Source organism: Camelus dromedarius, chromosome 22 (genome assembly GCF_036321535.1).
Source record: "Camelus dromedarius isolate mCamDro1 chromosome 22, mCamDro1.pat, whole genome shotgun sequence".
NCBI lineage: Eukaryota > Metazoa > Chordata > Mammalia > Artiodactyla > Camelidae > Camelus > Camelus dromedarius.
Window position 1 is genome coordinate 26,107,698 of NC_087457.1, and position 16,162 is coordinate 26,123,859.

Sequence of the window (16,162 nt, forward strand, 5' to 3'; positions counted from 1 at the left end):
AAGCACGTTGGCCGTTCCTAATTGATGTGCTTCAGAGGACTGTGCTCAAAAGCAACAGATGTAGACCATTAATAATCATCACAACTTTGCAGCAGGCAATTACAAGTGAGAGTTTTGGAGACAAGGCCATTGTCAACTTGCCCCTCAGCTTGTCCCCAAAAGGACTTTGACTCTCTTTAGCTTCTCTAGAAGATTGATCAATCAGTTTTAGACAGACGTAGATTTGGATCTAGCCAGAATTGGTCACAAAATTTTAATCAAGCCAACACGTAATGGAGGTGAGAACAACCGAAAAGACTCAAACTTCTGTTGAGAAATTTGCTGCATGGCAGCGTCTACAGGCTCTTGTTCACTTGGCCAGAGAGGTGTTTGGAAGAAAGTATGAAAGAGGTTTAAGACTGGATTTCTACTTCTCCATGAATCACAGGATGGAACCTGCAACCATGATGTCTGGAACCTTCATTTAATAAGAAAACTGAGGCCACAGGCTGTCAGTCCTTGTGACACCCTTCTCAGAAGGTGACCTTATCTGGAGATAGAGTCTTTACAGAGACAATCACGTTAAAATTGAGGTCATTACCGCGGACCCTAATCCAGTTTGACTGGTGTCCTTATAAGGAGAAATCTGGACACAGACTTGTATAGAGAGAAAACCACGAGAGGAGACACAGGGAGAAGATGGCTATCTCCCAGCCCAGGAGAGAGACCTGGAGCAGATTTTTTCCACACAGACAGCAGAAGGCATCAACTCTGCTCACACCTTGGCTTTAAACCTCTAGCCACCAGAACTGTAAGACAACACATTTCTGTAGTTGGAGCCATGCAGTTTGTGGTTATTTGTTATGGCTTCCCTGGCAAACTAACACACCACAGAACTCGGGAAGTGTCTGAGAAGGCACCAGGGCTGAAGGACAGGCGGGAGAAGTGAGGAGGGAAAGGAGGGGCTGCAATGATGAAATCATGGGTGGGAAGAAAGAGAGCCAGGCAGAGATCTAAACCCAGGATTAGCCAAGTGGAAACCAATAAAAATGAAAGTGGAGTCCTTCTTTTTTTTTTTTTTATCTTTTCGATGAGGAGTCTAGATCTAGGAGACCTAGCTGGGGAAGGGTGTCTAGGAGAACTGAGCTGTTACAGAGGCCACGGGAGTTGGGGCTGCCCACACCGTCAGGGTACCCGGTGCCCCAAGCACCAGGGGTGGACACAATGACTGCTGCCATGTTCAGGTGTTCTGGAACAGTGAGAGAAGCCTGGGGAAGTCCTTAGGACATTATCCTGGGGTCAACTGGAGTATGCCTGAGGCCTCGAGTGAGCACAAGCTCACCGCAATGTAAGCACAATTACATCTCCCTGACTATTATGGCCACAGTCTGGAGGCCGACTGCCTGAGTTCCCAGGGTACTTTTGCCCTCACTAGCAACCTCTCTGTGCCTCAGTTTCCTCTGTGTAAAAAGGAAATAACGACTGCCCCCAGCTCCCAGGGTTATGATGAAGATTCAATAAGAATGTGTATGAAATGTTTCAGTAAATGGTGTCTGTCCGTTAGGGGTGTTTGTTATAACAATATTTCTTCTCATGCCTCAAATTCAAAGCAGCACTAGGTAAGAAGCCTCCACACCGTGCTGGGCACAAGTACCACTGTGACTGGGACCGCGGTTATTTGAGGTTAAGGATGCTGGCAGGCCTCATGTACTAGGAGGAAAAATAACACCTGGGCCTGAAAAAATTGCATTGGCCTCTGAAAGCCCCCTATGGGCATCTATAGAAGCAGACAGAAGCCCTCAGAACCGCACAGCCAGGACTGAGCAGCAGACAGGGCCCAAGAGCTTGGCAGGTGGATACCGCCCTTGAGCAATGTCGAACCTGGGCTTTGCTCCAGCTATACCCGGGCTGATTGGTCCCGGGTTGCTTAGGTCCAGGGCTCTGCAGAGGTCGAGGCCAGAGCCCTCCCCTTCGGGACCGTGGCGAAACCTGTCGTGTTAAAAGGGGTCGTGTGCAGGTCACTGCCAAAGAAAACAGGAAAGGAAAGCCCTCTGGCCCTCAGAGCGCCCGCCAAGAAGTCAGCGGGGCACGCGGTGAAGGGTGGAAGATGGGGAAGGGCATCTTCTTGGCTGAGTCATCACAATTTACCCTTTGCCCTTCCTCGGATTCGTTATGAAATCCCAGGGCAGTTCGGGAGGCTAGAAATGAGCTTGCAGGTTGCCTCCCTGCACCCGCCCACCTGCCGCTGGCCCAGCACGCGCGCCACCAGACGAAAGGCGAGCGCGCGGAGGGGGCGTGGTCAGAGACGAGGGCGTGGCCTGCGGCCGGGGCGGGGCCTGAGGGCCGGGAGGGCGCGGCACGCGCACAGGCAGCAGCCTGGCTCCGCGGCAGAAAGGCCTGGGGCGCAGCCAGCTCAGCGGCGACGGCGGCGCCCTTAAATAGCATCCGGAGCCGGCGCAGGGCAGGCAGTGGGCTGCTGTGACAGCCGGCGGCAGACGGCCGGAACAGCAGAGGAGGTGAGTGCTCTTGCCGCGGGGAGCCGCGTCCGTGCCCGCTGCAGCGCCGGGGTCTGGGCGGCTGAGGCGCGGGGCCGAGGCTGCCCCGCGGGCCCGAGCCCGAGAGGCGGTGGCCGCAGCGGAGGCGCGCGAAGGGCCCTCGGCGCTCGGGGACGTTCCGCTTTTCCGGCCTCTGCCCGGCGGCTCCCGGTTCCCGCCGCAGCAGAGGCCTCCGGGCCGCCCGAGCCGCCGCCGCTTCCTGTGTCGGAGCCTGGGATGCTCGCCCGCCGCTCCCCACGGGCGGCGCGGGCACGGGGCTGGTGCACGGCGGGGTGCGGGCGCCGCGCGCCGCGGGACTGGGTCCTTGTTTGGGTGGCGGCTGGGACTGGCCCGGCGGGAAGCCGAATCCCCAGCTGTGGCTGCGAGGCGTTGATCCTGCGGGGCCGTGACAGTGCTCTCTCCGCCGGGGCCTCCCTCTTGCCCCCGCGGCAGTGGTGTGAGGCGCGCTCCGACCGCTCGTGGAAGCGTCGGAGCCGGCTGTCCCCCAGTCTCGGCGTGCTGGTGGCCCCTGTGCCGGGCGCTTGCGAGAGGGTCAAAGGCAGCATCAAAAGCCGGTTGCCACATGTGGAAATTCTCGCGGTGCCTCCAGAGGAGTGCCCTTAGCCGCTGCACGAAGCCGTGATGGAGTCACTTTAGGAGCCTGGCATTTTTTTGAAATCAGAAAGCAAAGATGATACCTATCACATTGCAGCCTAGACAGAGAGAGGTGGTAAGTGACTTGAAAGAACACGTGCACGAGAACCTAGAGACAGATGGCTCCTGATAATCAGTGTGTACGTTAGAATTGTAACTCCCTTCCCCACCTCACCCACTTTCAGGGTTATGGAGCTTAATTAAGACCATTATAATAAAAGTGCGCCTGCTTTAAAGTGAAGACTGGTGCAGGAGTATCCAAAGTGCCCCGACCGTTAATATCCTTCCTTTTATTTTTGCCCGTTGCTTAGCATGAGAGAAACTGGTGAAATTTCACCTTTCTAACACATTTCACCTGTGATTATCTAAGTGCAAACAATCAAAACCTTCTGGCCTATTGTGCATTTTCAGGTGGCAGTGGCATGTTGGATTGGCTTAAAACTTAAGTTTTGAGTTGACAGTCTGGTTGGGTGGCCTTGAGAAGGTGGAACTTTTAAAGGAACCCTTTCTTCCCATAGGTGTGGAGCCAGCCTTGAGAGATGTTCTTACTTGTTCCAATTTAGCTCAAAGAATTTCTTCCCAGTCTGAAACTTGACTCCTTATTTGTGAAAAGATTGCATTAGACTGAAGTCTTTCACAAGCCAAAATTCTGTGGTGAGAAATAGGAAATCCTTAAGAGCAGCACACCTCATACCTTCCCCTCCCTCACTTAAGATAGACACATCACAGACTGTGTGTCACAGACCTCTGATTTCTGCATTTACTGTAAATTGAAAAGACTTTTAAAAATCACCCTTCTCTCACACTTATAAGCATTTTAACCTATTTCTTTCCAGTCTCTGTTATGAATATGTTTTATTATTGGCAATATTTTGTATTATTATTGCGGGCAACCTGGCTACAAAGAAGCTCTGGGCTTTTAAATTTAGTCATTTAAGAGATAGATACTTGTAGAGACAGATATCTATGTGTATCATTAAAGTCAAGTTTTCATAGCTGTCTTTGCTTTGGGGTGAAGTTTGGAATGGCTGAAAGTGTACCCGCGTGCCACAATGTCATGTTTAATGTCCAGGTCTTGCTACGTCTTTGGTTTTTGGTGTAGCTGTCTTGTGGGAAGTGGTTGTGTTTGGAGGAGGGGCTGGGGAAAGATCACTTTGTGATGTCATTACAGCTGGGGATTTCTCCTCTCTCCCTTCAAGTTTCACTTTTCTGGAAAGAGCGAGACTATAGGAATAGTAGTAATTTCTAGATGTGATACTCAATAGTCTTAGAGGAGTAGATAATTTTTCAAGGGCAGTTGCTGAATTTATTGTGCATATTTGCCAGTTAATCCAACGTCCATTATTTATTTGCACTTACTGTCTGTTATAACCAAATTCTGTCAGTGTGGACAGAATTAATAATGTTTTGTGAACAGGACTGCTTGGATGATGCAATGGGTTAGACTCCTGTGTTAGAAAATACAAAAGAACTTCCTTTCAGGTGGCTCAGAGCTGTGGGTGTCCTAAGGCCTCTATAAGCCCTGCTCTCTGACAGGCCGCGGCCAGTCGGGAGGTAAATTGAAGGTGCCAGAGTTTTTATTGAAGGTTGTTGGTCCAACTTGGTATTCAAACAAACACGTTAGACTCACTTTGCTTTGACATTCATGGCTGGAGACCAAGTCTCAGTGAACAGAGCTGTTCTGAAGCTGCCAGTGGTTGAAGTTGAGTTTCAACATTCTAGTACTTAGAGGAGCTTCAGAGAGCTGTTAAACTCGAACCCTGAAGCCAGAGCTGATGCTGTAGGAAGCAGGGGAAGGGGTAATAGGTCAGGAGTAGAGCGCATGCCTGACAGGCAGGAGGTCCTGGGTTCCATCCCCAGTACCTTCATTTAAAAACAAACAAACAAAAAAATACCCAACTACACTTCAATAAATAAATAAAGTTTTTTTTTAAAGTTGATTCTGTGAAAAGACCAATTAAGTTAAAAAAAATTGAGGCAAATTTACCACTGCTTGTGTCTGCAACTCCATTTCATTTCCCCTCTGGTTCCTTACCTAATGTTGAATGGCAACTCTTGAGAAATTCTGTTTTGTGTAAGTCTGAGGTGATACATAACATGTACCACAGCGACAAGAGAAAACTGTCATGTAATCTGAGTTAGGTTCATTTTTCTGCTTTTTTACATCCTCACATTTAGAAGTTCTTGACTGTGTCAGAGATGACACAGTATTTAGTTGGTTGTGACCTTTGTGGAGTCAGGAGGGGAGGACGAAATAGAGTGGAGCCTTGCCTGACCTGTGGCCGGCTTGGAGAGATGGCACATTCTTTGGACAAAAACCTAGCTGGAGGTGAGGACTCTGGTCCCCTGTACTTCCTGCTGCAGAATACATTCAGCTGGAGATCAGGGTCTTGTCTCCAGCTCTAAGATTTCAAGACTGGTGGCTCCATGTAGTTTCCAAGTCTTAAATAAAAATTTGAAAGCTGTCTAATATCTAAATCAAAACCACTTACCTCAGAAAAGATATATAAAAAAACATATTTATATAAATATATATAATTATATATTATATGTAATTTATATGAAAGATACATATATATTTTATAATAGGAATCTATGCTTATAGAAAATTTGGGAACTATTAAAAAATAAAGGTCTTTAGGAGATTAAATAGTATTAACATTTTCATGTATTTCCTTTTTGTGTTTTTCTTAACAATTTAAAAAATTTAAGCCTATATTTTTAATTGAAGATAAAATTTTTAATAATTTAATTTTAATCACCTGAGTTATGTTGTGAACATTTTTCCATGTTACACACTCTTGAAAAAAATGAGTTTTGAGGATGACTTAGTTGGTTTATGGGACATGCCATAATTTATTTACCTCTCCCCTGTTGTTGGATATTTAGAAACAATTGTCTGTTTCAAAAGTTTACCAAGCTTCTTAGATATTTCAGTATATCTTTTTTTTTTTAAGTTAGGGCATGTTCTGCTTTAATACTGTTGAAATTGGCAATGTTTTAGAAATTATTTTTATTAATGAGTGGCTTTAATGGACTTTTGGGTTCATGTGTTCTAGTCAAAAGCTGTTGAAATAAGGATTTCATGCTATGGAAAGATAAATGGAAAGAAGTTTGGGCATCACAGGAGGAAATGTGGGTTGCCTTTTACATAATTTCCTCCTTCTGGGAGGGACTTCTGATGAGTGTATTATCTGTCCATTTGCACACTTTTGGCTGCTATAGAAATTGGTACTTTCCCCTCAGGTTTTGTTGTGGGGGAAAATGTCCATATATGTAAGGCCAGAATGCCCTGAATACCATTTTTTTTTTTTTAATTAACCAGAGTAAAGAGACAGTTGCTACAGGAGCTAGTTTCTCCCTCAGGGCTCAGCTGTCAGGGACAGAGCAGGGCAGTGGCAGCTGACTGACGAGGTGGCCGCAGCCCAGCATGGGCAGAACTGGGGCAACTGGCGGCACCAAGCCCTTTGCTTGGTGCTTCTGCTCTGTTATCCCATTCATCCTCCCCACTACCCTGAAGGTGGGTCCTGCTATTATCCGTATTTCACAGGAGGTCAAGGAGCAGTTGCAGAGGTTTAAGTCTCCCAGACCAGAGTTTGAACCTGGGCAGTCTGGTTTCAGGGCCAGAGCACCTGATGGTTTGGCTTTACTTCTAGAACTTGAAGGCTTCTGAGTCCATGGGGGCCTGGAAAGTTCCAGTGATCCAACTGGTGGCAAGACTGAGGACAGAGCTGGTTCTTCTTCAGTGTCAATACCCCTTGATCTTCCCCGTTTCGTTCACACTCTGTCTTGTACAAGCAGCATTGCTGGAATGACAGCAAATTTTGATTCAGCTCCGTTCAGCAAGTGAGAAAATCACCTGCTGCACAGCTGTGACTTTCTAGAGAATTTAAGAGTAGAAGGCTTTGCCTGCCCTGGAAGTTGGTCTTGTTCTAGGTCGTGCTGATAACTTTTAATGAGACAAGAGAATAGAATTGTGAATTTGCAGAGTTTGAAGGCACAGAGCTATCATCCAGTGGTTATGGCCCCCTTTTCCCAGGACAGTTTTAGGCAGAACCCCAATATGTGAAATAAAAGTTGGGCTGCCATGGTTGAAGGGAGTGGGGAAATGGCAATCGCAGATAACACAGACGCGGGACATGGTTACTTCCTGGCCTCTGAGACACTTCAGCACATGCCCAGGCTCCCCTGGTCACTGAGAGAGCCTAACTCACTCATTGGCCCGATGGAGATGCCGTCCCTGGTGCAGGAGATGGGATGACTGCCCAAGGTCACACCACCTGTGTTCCCCTCAGGGCGTGACATACCGTAGGGTTTGTTCCTGGGCCCTGTGCCTGTTCGGACCTCGGTATTATCCTTGGCTTGTGCCCTGAGATCCAGCCAGTCATCAGGTTCTGCACCGTGCTGCCCGGCACCCACACATGTCTCTCTTTCATCTTCCGTACCACTGCCCTCATCCAGTTGGTCACCTCTAGTTTAGACGGCAAAGGTCCTTAGTTAAAGAAAGAGGGAGAGAAGGATGACTCGTCCTGGCGCGGAGTTCAAACCGAGCCCCTCCTCTGTCCAGGAGGAAGCCTGCCAGCACCCCTCTGGAAGGCCCCGCGTCTTCGTGTAGCTTGTCAGCTTCTCGAGTCTGGTTCCAGCCTGTTGTTCCTCATCCATCTCCCAAACTGCCACAGGCTGGGACTTTGGGAAAGCAGACTTTAGTGGCCCAGGGTGGAACCACAGTCTCTGCACCTGTGACTCTGTACCTGAGCTCTCCCTTCTGCCCGACCCACCTTCCTGTGCCTGCCTGAAAGAGCCCCCCAGGCTTGCATGTCCACCTCGGCCTGCCTGCAGTGACCTTCCCTGTCCCACCCTCGTCCCTCCAGGCCCTGCCCCTCAAGGGCACTTTTCCTGAGGTGACCCTCCTCGTCCTCAGAGTCCATGTCACTCACTGGAACCCTTGGCTGACAGCAACTGGCAGTTAAAATGTTGAAATACTCCCATTCTGGTTTCAAAATAGTTACTACCCCAAGGGCCCCCACCCCTAATTCAGAAACTGAAGGGTTAATGCCTGGCCCAGCAGAGGCTCTCCTGAACCTTGTTCTGGTGGTTGCCGACTTCTCCAGTTGGTTGGTGCCAGGCTGAACTCTTTATTCATTTTTTTTGAATAGTGTCCTCCCTCTGCCCTTCCTTTGCCTCTTCATGTGTGGATAGTTTGCTTCCCCAAATAGGCCCCCAGCCACACTCTAAGCTCTGGACATTTAGGTGACCGAGGCATTGTCATTTCTGTGTTTTCAGTAGCATTTAGCTCAGGGCTTCACTGTTAATAAGTACTTAATATTATCTGATGATTGATTGAGACAGGGAGACATTCAGATGGACAGATGTCCCATAGAAGGTGTCACTGGCAAGAATGTACATTTCATTGTTCCAGGTTTGTATGTTATGATCCCGTGAAAGACTTAGATCTTTTCACTAAGATCCATCAAGGCGTCGAAAATCTCCAGCCCAAAGCCTTTTCTTTCCCTGGGTTGAACTTGGTGTGCAGGAGGGCATCTGAGGTCTCTTCCAGGGTAATTTGTTAAGTCTGAGCAGCAGGTGGCTGTGGGCTTCGCAGGGAGGGAGGGAGATCGGTGTCGAGTTCTCAGCAATCTTACGTAACTGTACTGTAGCCTGCGTCTACCTGAGATTCCTACCTAAAATCATACCTTGTTTTTGTGTCACTGGTGACATGGTCAAATAGCTGTTCGTTCCTCCTGTTGGATGATTACCCACATTGTGCCTCAGACAAGCTTCGGAGGTGCCTCGGACTGAGGAGCTGGCAGGGACCTTGCCTGTCAAGCAGTCCAACCAATCACCGCACAGAGGAGGGGCCAGGATGCAGAGGGGTGTGCCCCGCAGCCCTGGGCAGGCCAGTCGCCCAGGGCGGTGCCAGACGGTTTTTCCCCTGACGTGAATCAGACGACAAGCCGCTGACTGCAGGGACTCTGTAGAGGGCACGCGGGGGCTGAAGCCGTGGGGTCCCGAGGACAGACTGCCTCCAGTGAGGCCAGCCCTTGGCCTGGAGTCTCCTTTCTCCAGAACAGCCAGCCCAATCCTCTTGGCCTCCTGCGCTGGGCAAGGTGACAGTAACCAGCGCTGTCCTGCTCTCTGCAGCATGCCTCTTTCCATCACGGGGCCATGCTGAGTATTTTCGTCTCCCCCCGGACAGAAAGTCTACGTGCAGGCGTTGGTAGACACTGCTAGCCTGCATCCTGGGTGTAGCTGGCTTCTCTGGGTGCTCCAGTTAACAGTGGTAGTTGTTGCCTCCTGAAGTCGGGAACTGGCAGAGACCAGCCAAGAAGTGACAGAGAGGAGATTGAGGGCTGGTCTCCAGAATGGGGTACATGTGCCCCGGGTAGGGGTAGACCATCCATTAGGGTGCAGGTGGATGTTTTAGAACTTCTGTAGGTATTTATTTTTAAGCTTTCTTTTAATATTCATATTTGTGTATTTTATAACGTTCAGAAAATATTTGCAGATGCATAGAGTTTATAAATAAGTGCATCTACATATTAGGGATACATTAATCATGATTTTTCATGCATCATCAAAAATTTGGAGAATCAGAAAATCAACTCCTTCTCTGCCATCAGTGTGGCACAATCCCTTCAAATGCCATTTTTAAAAGGAGAATTTGTTAATTAAGGGAGGATAGACACTGCTTTGTGACACTGGGTTGTGATTCATGCCAAGTTGGTATCTGCCTTCAGGAGAATCAGGTTAAATCCAAAGTATGTTTCTCCTTTGGACCCAAAACTTGACAATGTAGAAAGAAGCCTCATTGGGAAAAGCTTTAATTTTTTTCCTGTTTTATTCACTACTGTGCCCCCCAAGGCTAGGGCAGTGCTTGACCTAGAGTGGGCACCCCGTAAATATTTGTGTGTACCTTTTTGCATGACAATTAAAAGTCATGCTGGGTTGGCTACTACAAGCCAACATTTGAGTTGGCTTTCTTTGTTTAAGCCTCTGGTCAGGGGCAGGATGCGTGCCAGCTTTACCCCAGTAAATGAGTTTCCAAAGCTGTGGCCTCGTACAGGTGAAGTGGGCCTCAGTAGTGTCACTTGAATGATAGGATGTTTGGGATTTGCTTTTAAATTTTTTTTTTTTTTAAGATGGGTAGAGAGTGAAACAATACTGGCAAAATGTTGTTGACTGTGGAAGCTGAAGCTGGGGTTATGGGTACATGGTGGCTTCTTATACTATCCTATGTACTTTTGAATAGGTTTGGAAGTTTCCATAATAAAAATTGAAACCAAACATAAAGGGAAACCAAAGACCCCAAACTCATGCCACCTGTTCCAAGGAGGGATGGCCAGATGGGACAGTCTCTTTTTTTTCCTTCCTTCTTTTAAACACTGGGTCATTATTCTGTAATGCTCTGCAACCAGTTAGATTTATTTTGTCTTCCTCTTACTGGGACTAATCACCTCTTTTTAATGCTACCTGGACTCCTGGTGTAATTCTAGCTCACCAACTCCTCCCTCCTCATACCATGAGCCAAATCCTGGTTAAGCTTTTCTCTATTTCTCGTATGGCTTCCTGCAGCATCGGTGGGGGCGTCCCCAGAGCCGAAATCTGTAAATGCTCAACAGTGGATTCCCCCAGACTTAGGAGTAGCTGGCCTTGCTCTCTCTCTCTGGATAGAAATGTCTTTCATTCTGTCTTCCACTCACCCGCTGCTCTGTTGGCTGATTTTCTAGTTTATCCATCCCTCTGAAACCTTGATCTATTTTAAGAGGCGTCAGTAACTCTACCCAGTCTTGTGCCCCCTCAGCCTTCTTATCCAGGTCGCTGACATTTGATCGCTGTGACCTGTGGGAGCCACAAGGACTGGGCGTGCTTCTTCTTGTCAGGCGGCCGCCAGGGCTGCTCTCCTGGGAGAGTGGCCGTGCCCTTAACGCAACCCTGCTCACTCCCAGCACAGGCGGGCCCTCGGGTGTTTCCCTGCCCCCCACCTGCCTCTGCCTGTCCTGCCTGGCCTGTGTCCCTGCCAGGCTCTCTGGGTCGTCCTTCTCCGTGCTCCAGCATGTAATTAGTGCTTTCTCCCTCCTCTGGCTCCTGGAGGCCAGGGCCCTGAACAGTTTGGTTAACTCCTGCAGGTGCGTTAACGCTTGTGGGTTAGGGGGGACCATGAGAGCGGAGAGATGTATTTGCTGGGAGGGCTTTACCCCATCTGTCACTCCGCTGAAAGGACAGGTTGCCTCCCAGAGCCCTTTCTGGAGCAAGTGGGAAGGACCTAAATACAAGAGGAAATGAACTGACCTGACTTAGTTACAGCTTCTTTATCTTGAGAAACTAGGATAAAGAAACAAAAGCAGCAAAGTATAAAGAGTAATAAAACCAGAAAAAAAATACCCATGGAATTGATGGTTTTCAACATGGATTGTTTGATTTGTATGTCCTGAAGTCACCCAGAGTTTCTGGGTGGGTTGGGATCCTGTTACTTTCCCGAATACCAGGACTGTGTGGCCACCTTTTGCTTCTTCTGGCATCGCCTTGGAGATACTCCTTGGTGTTGATGATAGAAAGCAGAAGCTTCCCTCTGTCCCCCCTCTCTTCCCCATCCCCTCTGGGCCACGCGGGCAGCAGGGGGCTGGCTCAAGGTTTTGCAGCTCGCGGGGCACCGCCTGTGTCTGGACAGTGCGCGTGGGTCTAGTGTTCCTTCGTGGCTTTGTTCTGCCTCCTTCCACGGCCACTGCTTAAAGTTACTAGCTTTGAACAAAGCATCTGACAAGACCCCATGACTTCGGTGCCTTCTCTCTCTGCAGTTTCTCAAACGAATGGCCCTCATCCCCAGTCCCGAGGCCTCAGCCGGGGAGCGCTCCTGCCGGCTGGGCCCGGCCCTGGCCGCTGTGGAAGGACAGGGATCCTCTTCCCTGTTGGCTTGTTCTCTGCTTCTCTCGGGGCAGCCTCTTGCTTCAGGGTTTACTCCGTGGTTCATTGCAGGCCAGGAAGGTGGAGATGCCTCTTCTGGGTTTCTCTCCAGCTAGTGTGACAGGCCCTCCTTGTGTCGCCTGACTGCCCTGGACCGCGCATCCTGTTCTGTAAGACACAGGCCCACGGATGTGGGCAGGACCCCTCCTGTGCCCAAATCAGCTGCAACAACGTGACTGATGGCCCCAGCCGGTAAGCGGGAAGCCTCCCCTACGGGAGCCTCTTCTGCCTCGGTTCTCAGAGAAATGCCAGGCCAGCTTAACCCACAGGCCTCCTGGTCTCCAGGTGCTGGAGCAGAGCCCGCGGCGTCTGCTCTGCCCGGGGCGGCTCCCTTCTCTGCTCTTATCGGGGAAGTTCCCTGCCCGGCCATGACACACACCCAGACATCACTCAGCAGTGGTGAATCTGTGTTTGCAGACCGGTGGAAACATCTTGCTTTTCTTTTGATTTTTTTTTTTTTTGAATGGAAACATTTCCTCTTAAATCCACGCCCCTAAAATTTAACCCTGGATCCCACCCAGAGGCTTTTCAGTGACCTGGATATCTGCACTGGGCACGGCCTAACTGTAATTATCATTTTCTCAAGTGGACGTACCTGACAGGTCTCTGCTGAGGAGAGAAGGGAGGAGAGCTGCGTGGCTGTGGGTGTTCTTCTCTCTGGAGAATGCCGGGCAGGTCCTGCTTCGAGCATTCCTTACATCCCAGATGACCGCCCACCCGCCCGGCTTTCTGGGCGTTTCCGAGGGCTCCTCACTCCAGTCCTGCTGGTGTGTTCCAGCCCCTGGGCGGTTTCTCTGGTTTGGAAGATTCTCTTTTCTGTCAGAGAAATCTTAACAGAAGTTAGTGGCCAACCCTAGGGCCAGGCTCTGAGTCAGCCCTTCCTCTGGCATTGGCTGTTCCACTTAAGAAAGGTATTTGCTCTCTTGCCTTCCCCAGTGGCAACCTTGATTTGTTTCAAAAAACCTGCAGTCACATGTCTCAATGGACATCTAAATGTCTTTGAAGGAGAAGTGAGGACCCTTGCCGTTGGATGACCTTGGGGCAACATCATGCATAAGTGAGAACAGTTTGAGAAACTGGAAACATCGTGGGCAGATGGGCAGGAGAGTGTTTTTCGTAGGCTTTCAGTCAGGGGCTTGCATCTTGTTTGTTTGTTTCTCCCCCACGCCACCTGGAGATGTTGCCTCCTTCCAGCGCCCTGACTCACAGCAGTGGCGTGGGTGCAGAGGGAGATGCTGAAGTTTGGAGAGGCCCTGAATACCCCTCTTTCTCTTAGGAAAACCACTGCTCTATAAATACATGTTCTGGGGGCTTGCAGTGAAGCACTGGTCAGAATCACAGAGGGTCATTCTTGATTCAGGAGATGTTTATGAAGCACGTGTTCTGGGCAGGGTACTTGTTAAGCACTGAGGGTGTCTAGAGACCGACGGGACGGGGCCCTGGCCCCAAAGGAGAGGGAAGCATCTCCATAATGGAAGCGTGCACTCGCCGTAAACAAAAAACTGAGGTGCTGAGGGCCACAGATAGAGGGTTCTTGGAATTCAGAACAAGGACTGACTACTTCTGATTGAGGGGTCCTGTGAAAATTTATTGGCGAAAGTGGCCCCTGGCCTCCTTGGGTAGGACTTGGACACCTTAAAGGAGGGCCAGGAAGGAGAGCTGTTGGTGAGGCGACAGCAAGGAGAGGGGATGTAGTGGGCCTGGAGGCACAGGGAGGACCTTTTGCTGGTCTTTGGGGAGGGCCCCCTGTGGTGCAGGAGGGCAGGAGTTCAGGGGAGGACCGAGGTGGCGTGTGCTGTGACACCTGCCTGCTTGGCCGCGCTGAGGCCAGGGGTTGGCAGGGTCGCCCAGAGGAGTGAGCACAGGGATGGAAGGTTCTTTCACTCACAGACTGGGGGACAGGGCTGGGACCTGCAGCCACCTTCCTGTGTCACCCTCCTCACTTTGTGGCTCCGCCATCATTCTCCCAGACTCAGAAACTCAACTTGCCAGTTCCTTCTCTTTTTTCCATTATATCTACTTAGTTACCAAATCCTAGTGGTTTTTATTTTAAGTGATTAAAAATTCTTTTTTCATTCTGATGAAGTATGCGTAACTTAAAATTTACCATTTGAATCGTTAAGTGTGCAGTTCCGAGGCATTAAGTACGATCTCAGTGTCGTGTAACCATTACCATCTCTAGTTCCAGAATTTCTCATCATCCCTGATAGAAACTCTACCTGTGAAGCAGTCACTCCCCATCCCCCACCCTGGTAGCCTCTAATTTCTGTCTATGAATTTGCCTGTTTTAGGTCCTTTGTATGAGCAGACTCATACAGTATTTGTCCTTTTGTGTCTGGCTTCTTTCACTTAGCATAATGTTTTCACCTATGTTCAACAAGCTTCACCCATGTCGTGGCATGTGTCAGAATCTCCTTCTTTTGTAAAGGCTGAATAGTATTCTGTTGTATGCACAGACCACATTCAGTCTGTCCCTTCATCTGTGGGTGGACATTGGGAGTCACAGCCCAGCTTTTTTAAAGTCCTGTGTGTCCTGGCCTTTTGCCATCCTCTGCATTGTCCCCCACCTTTGTCTGGATTTGAATTACCGCCTGCCTGGGTCACAGCACTTGCCTCTCCAGGGCCATAGCCTTTGTTTGCCCTCAGACCGAGCTCTAGTCCTGTTCTTGTGTGGAGCCGGGCTGGGACATTGAACTTCCTGCCTCACGGTTTCCTGATCTTTGAACTGAGGGTCATAGCTCCGTGCAGTGAGGGCTGTTGTGAGCATTGCATGTGCTCATGGGCATAATTGCTTAGCGCTGTGCCTTCATGAAATCATGGTCTCACACTGATTTCCCTGAACACTTTCCCTTCCCCTCTCCTGCCCGACCTACCCCTGTTGTGTGTTCTGGATTAACTTGCCCCAAATCCTAGAGCTGAGGCGGGAAGTTGCTCCTTGTTGTCCCATTTCTGTCCCCGTAGCCTGAAGTTAGACCTCATTTTCTTAGACACATTGTCCTTTAAGGGAGGCCCAGCTCACCCCCCGGCTCCTTCACGCAGCTCTCCCGGAGAGGATGTGAGCGCATCCATCATTTCTTTTGCAGTTACTGCTACCTCGTCCTTCTCTACTTTGTGTACGCATTTTTGTTGTGCAGTTTTCTTTCAAGCCTCATGAGTGGGGTCTGCAGGTTTTCCGTTTGTATCCAGTGTGGATATTAAATCATACATACCCAGTGGAAGATGAGGGTTTCCCCAAACTCTCAGTCCTCATATTAGAGTCTTACCAACAAAGTGCTCTCTCAGTCACTTTATTTTGAACATCAGTTGAGAGGGCACGTTGTCTTGAATCCACCCCTGCCAGTCCAAGTCTTGGGTCCTTGTAAAAATCCACTAACTGAATTTATTTTCTCTAAGGCTAAGAAATTGAACACTGGCTGAGTGAATTACTTCTGGGGGTTGGACTTTACAGAGGCGAGCTTTGGATACTATTGTATAAAGCTTTTAAACATCCATTTAAAAAGCAGTGAGGTTTGTGGTTTAGTTATATGTATATGGACCCATAGGGCAGATTTTTTTAAACTGTCCTAACATTATCCAAATGTGTTCCTGTGACTTGGGAGAATTTCTGTGGTGGTAGCTGCTGATGGGACTTCAAAAAAAGCTTCCACTTAACCAGCTTAAATGGAAGAGGGAAATGTGAAGATACGCCCCAGAAAAATGTCAGTCCTCAAAAAGTGGCTTTGGAGATTTCCAGAGACCCTGTTGGAAGAAGCATGTTCAAAGATTTTGAATAAAATATTAATGAAATGTGAATAGAAAAACAGCAAATATTTCTAAAGTAATGGGTAGTGTTGTGTGACTTAAATATATATGTAGCTCGATGAATATGGAAACTGTTATAAGTAGACATGTGACCATTTCTTCTAATCCCGAAAAGTTTTGTCTGTTCCAGTTGGACCCATTATATTTGGAATCTCTCTATTTGGGGCGTATGTGCTGGTTGTGGCCTGTAGCCGAGAGGGGCAGGTAAGGCCTGGCCCTGATCTTACTCATTA

The 16,162-nt window shown here is 49.0% G+C and overlaps 1 protein-coding gene across 4 annotated transcripts in view; it reads left to right on the top strand.

Annotated features, from left to right (window-relative positions):
• Positions 1–2,336: 2,336 nt before the first annotated feature.
• ACSL1 (acyl-CoA synthetase long chain family member 1) overlaps positions 2,337–16,162 on the top strand; it is a 55,823-nt gene continuing 41,997 nt past the window's right edge. For 3 of the 4 annotated variants that reach the window (XM_031440310.2, XM_031440313.2, XM_064477561.1), the window contains exon 1: positions 2,337–2,495. The gene's annotated coding sequence lies outside the window, so the exon portion shown is untranslated. Of the gene's footprint in view, positions 2,496–3,222; positions 3,244–16,162 lie in introns of those variants that run through there. The other variant, XM_064477560.1, reaches the window with a different exon arrangement.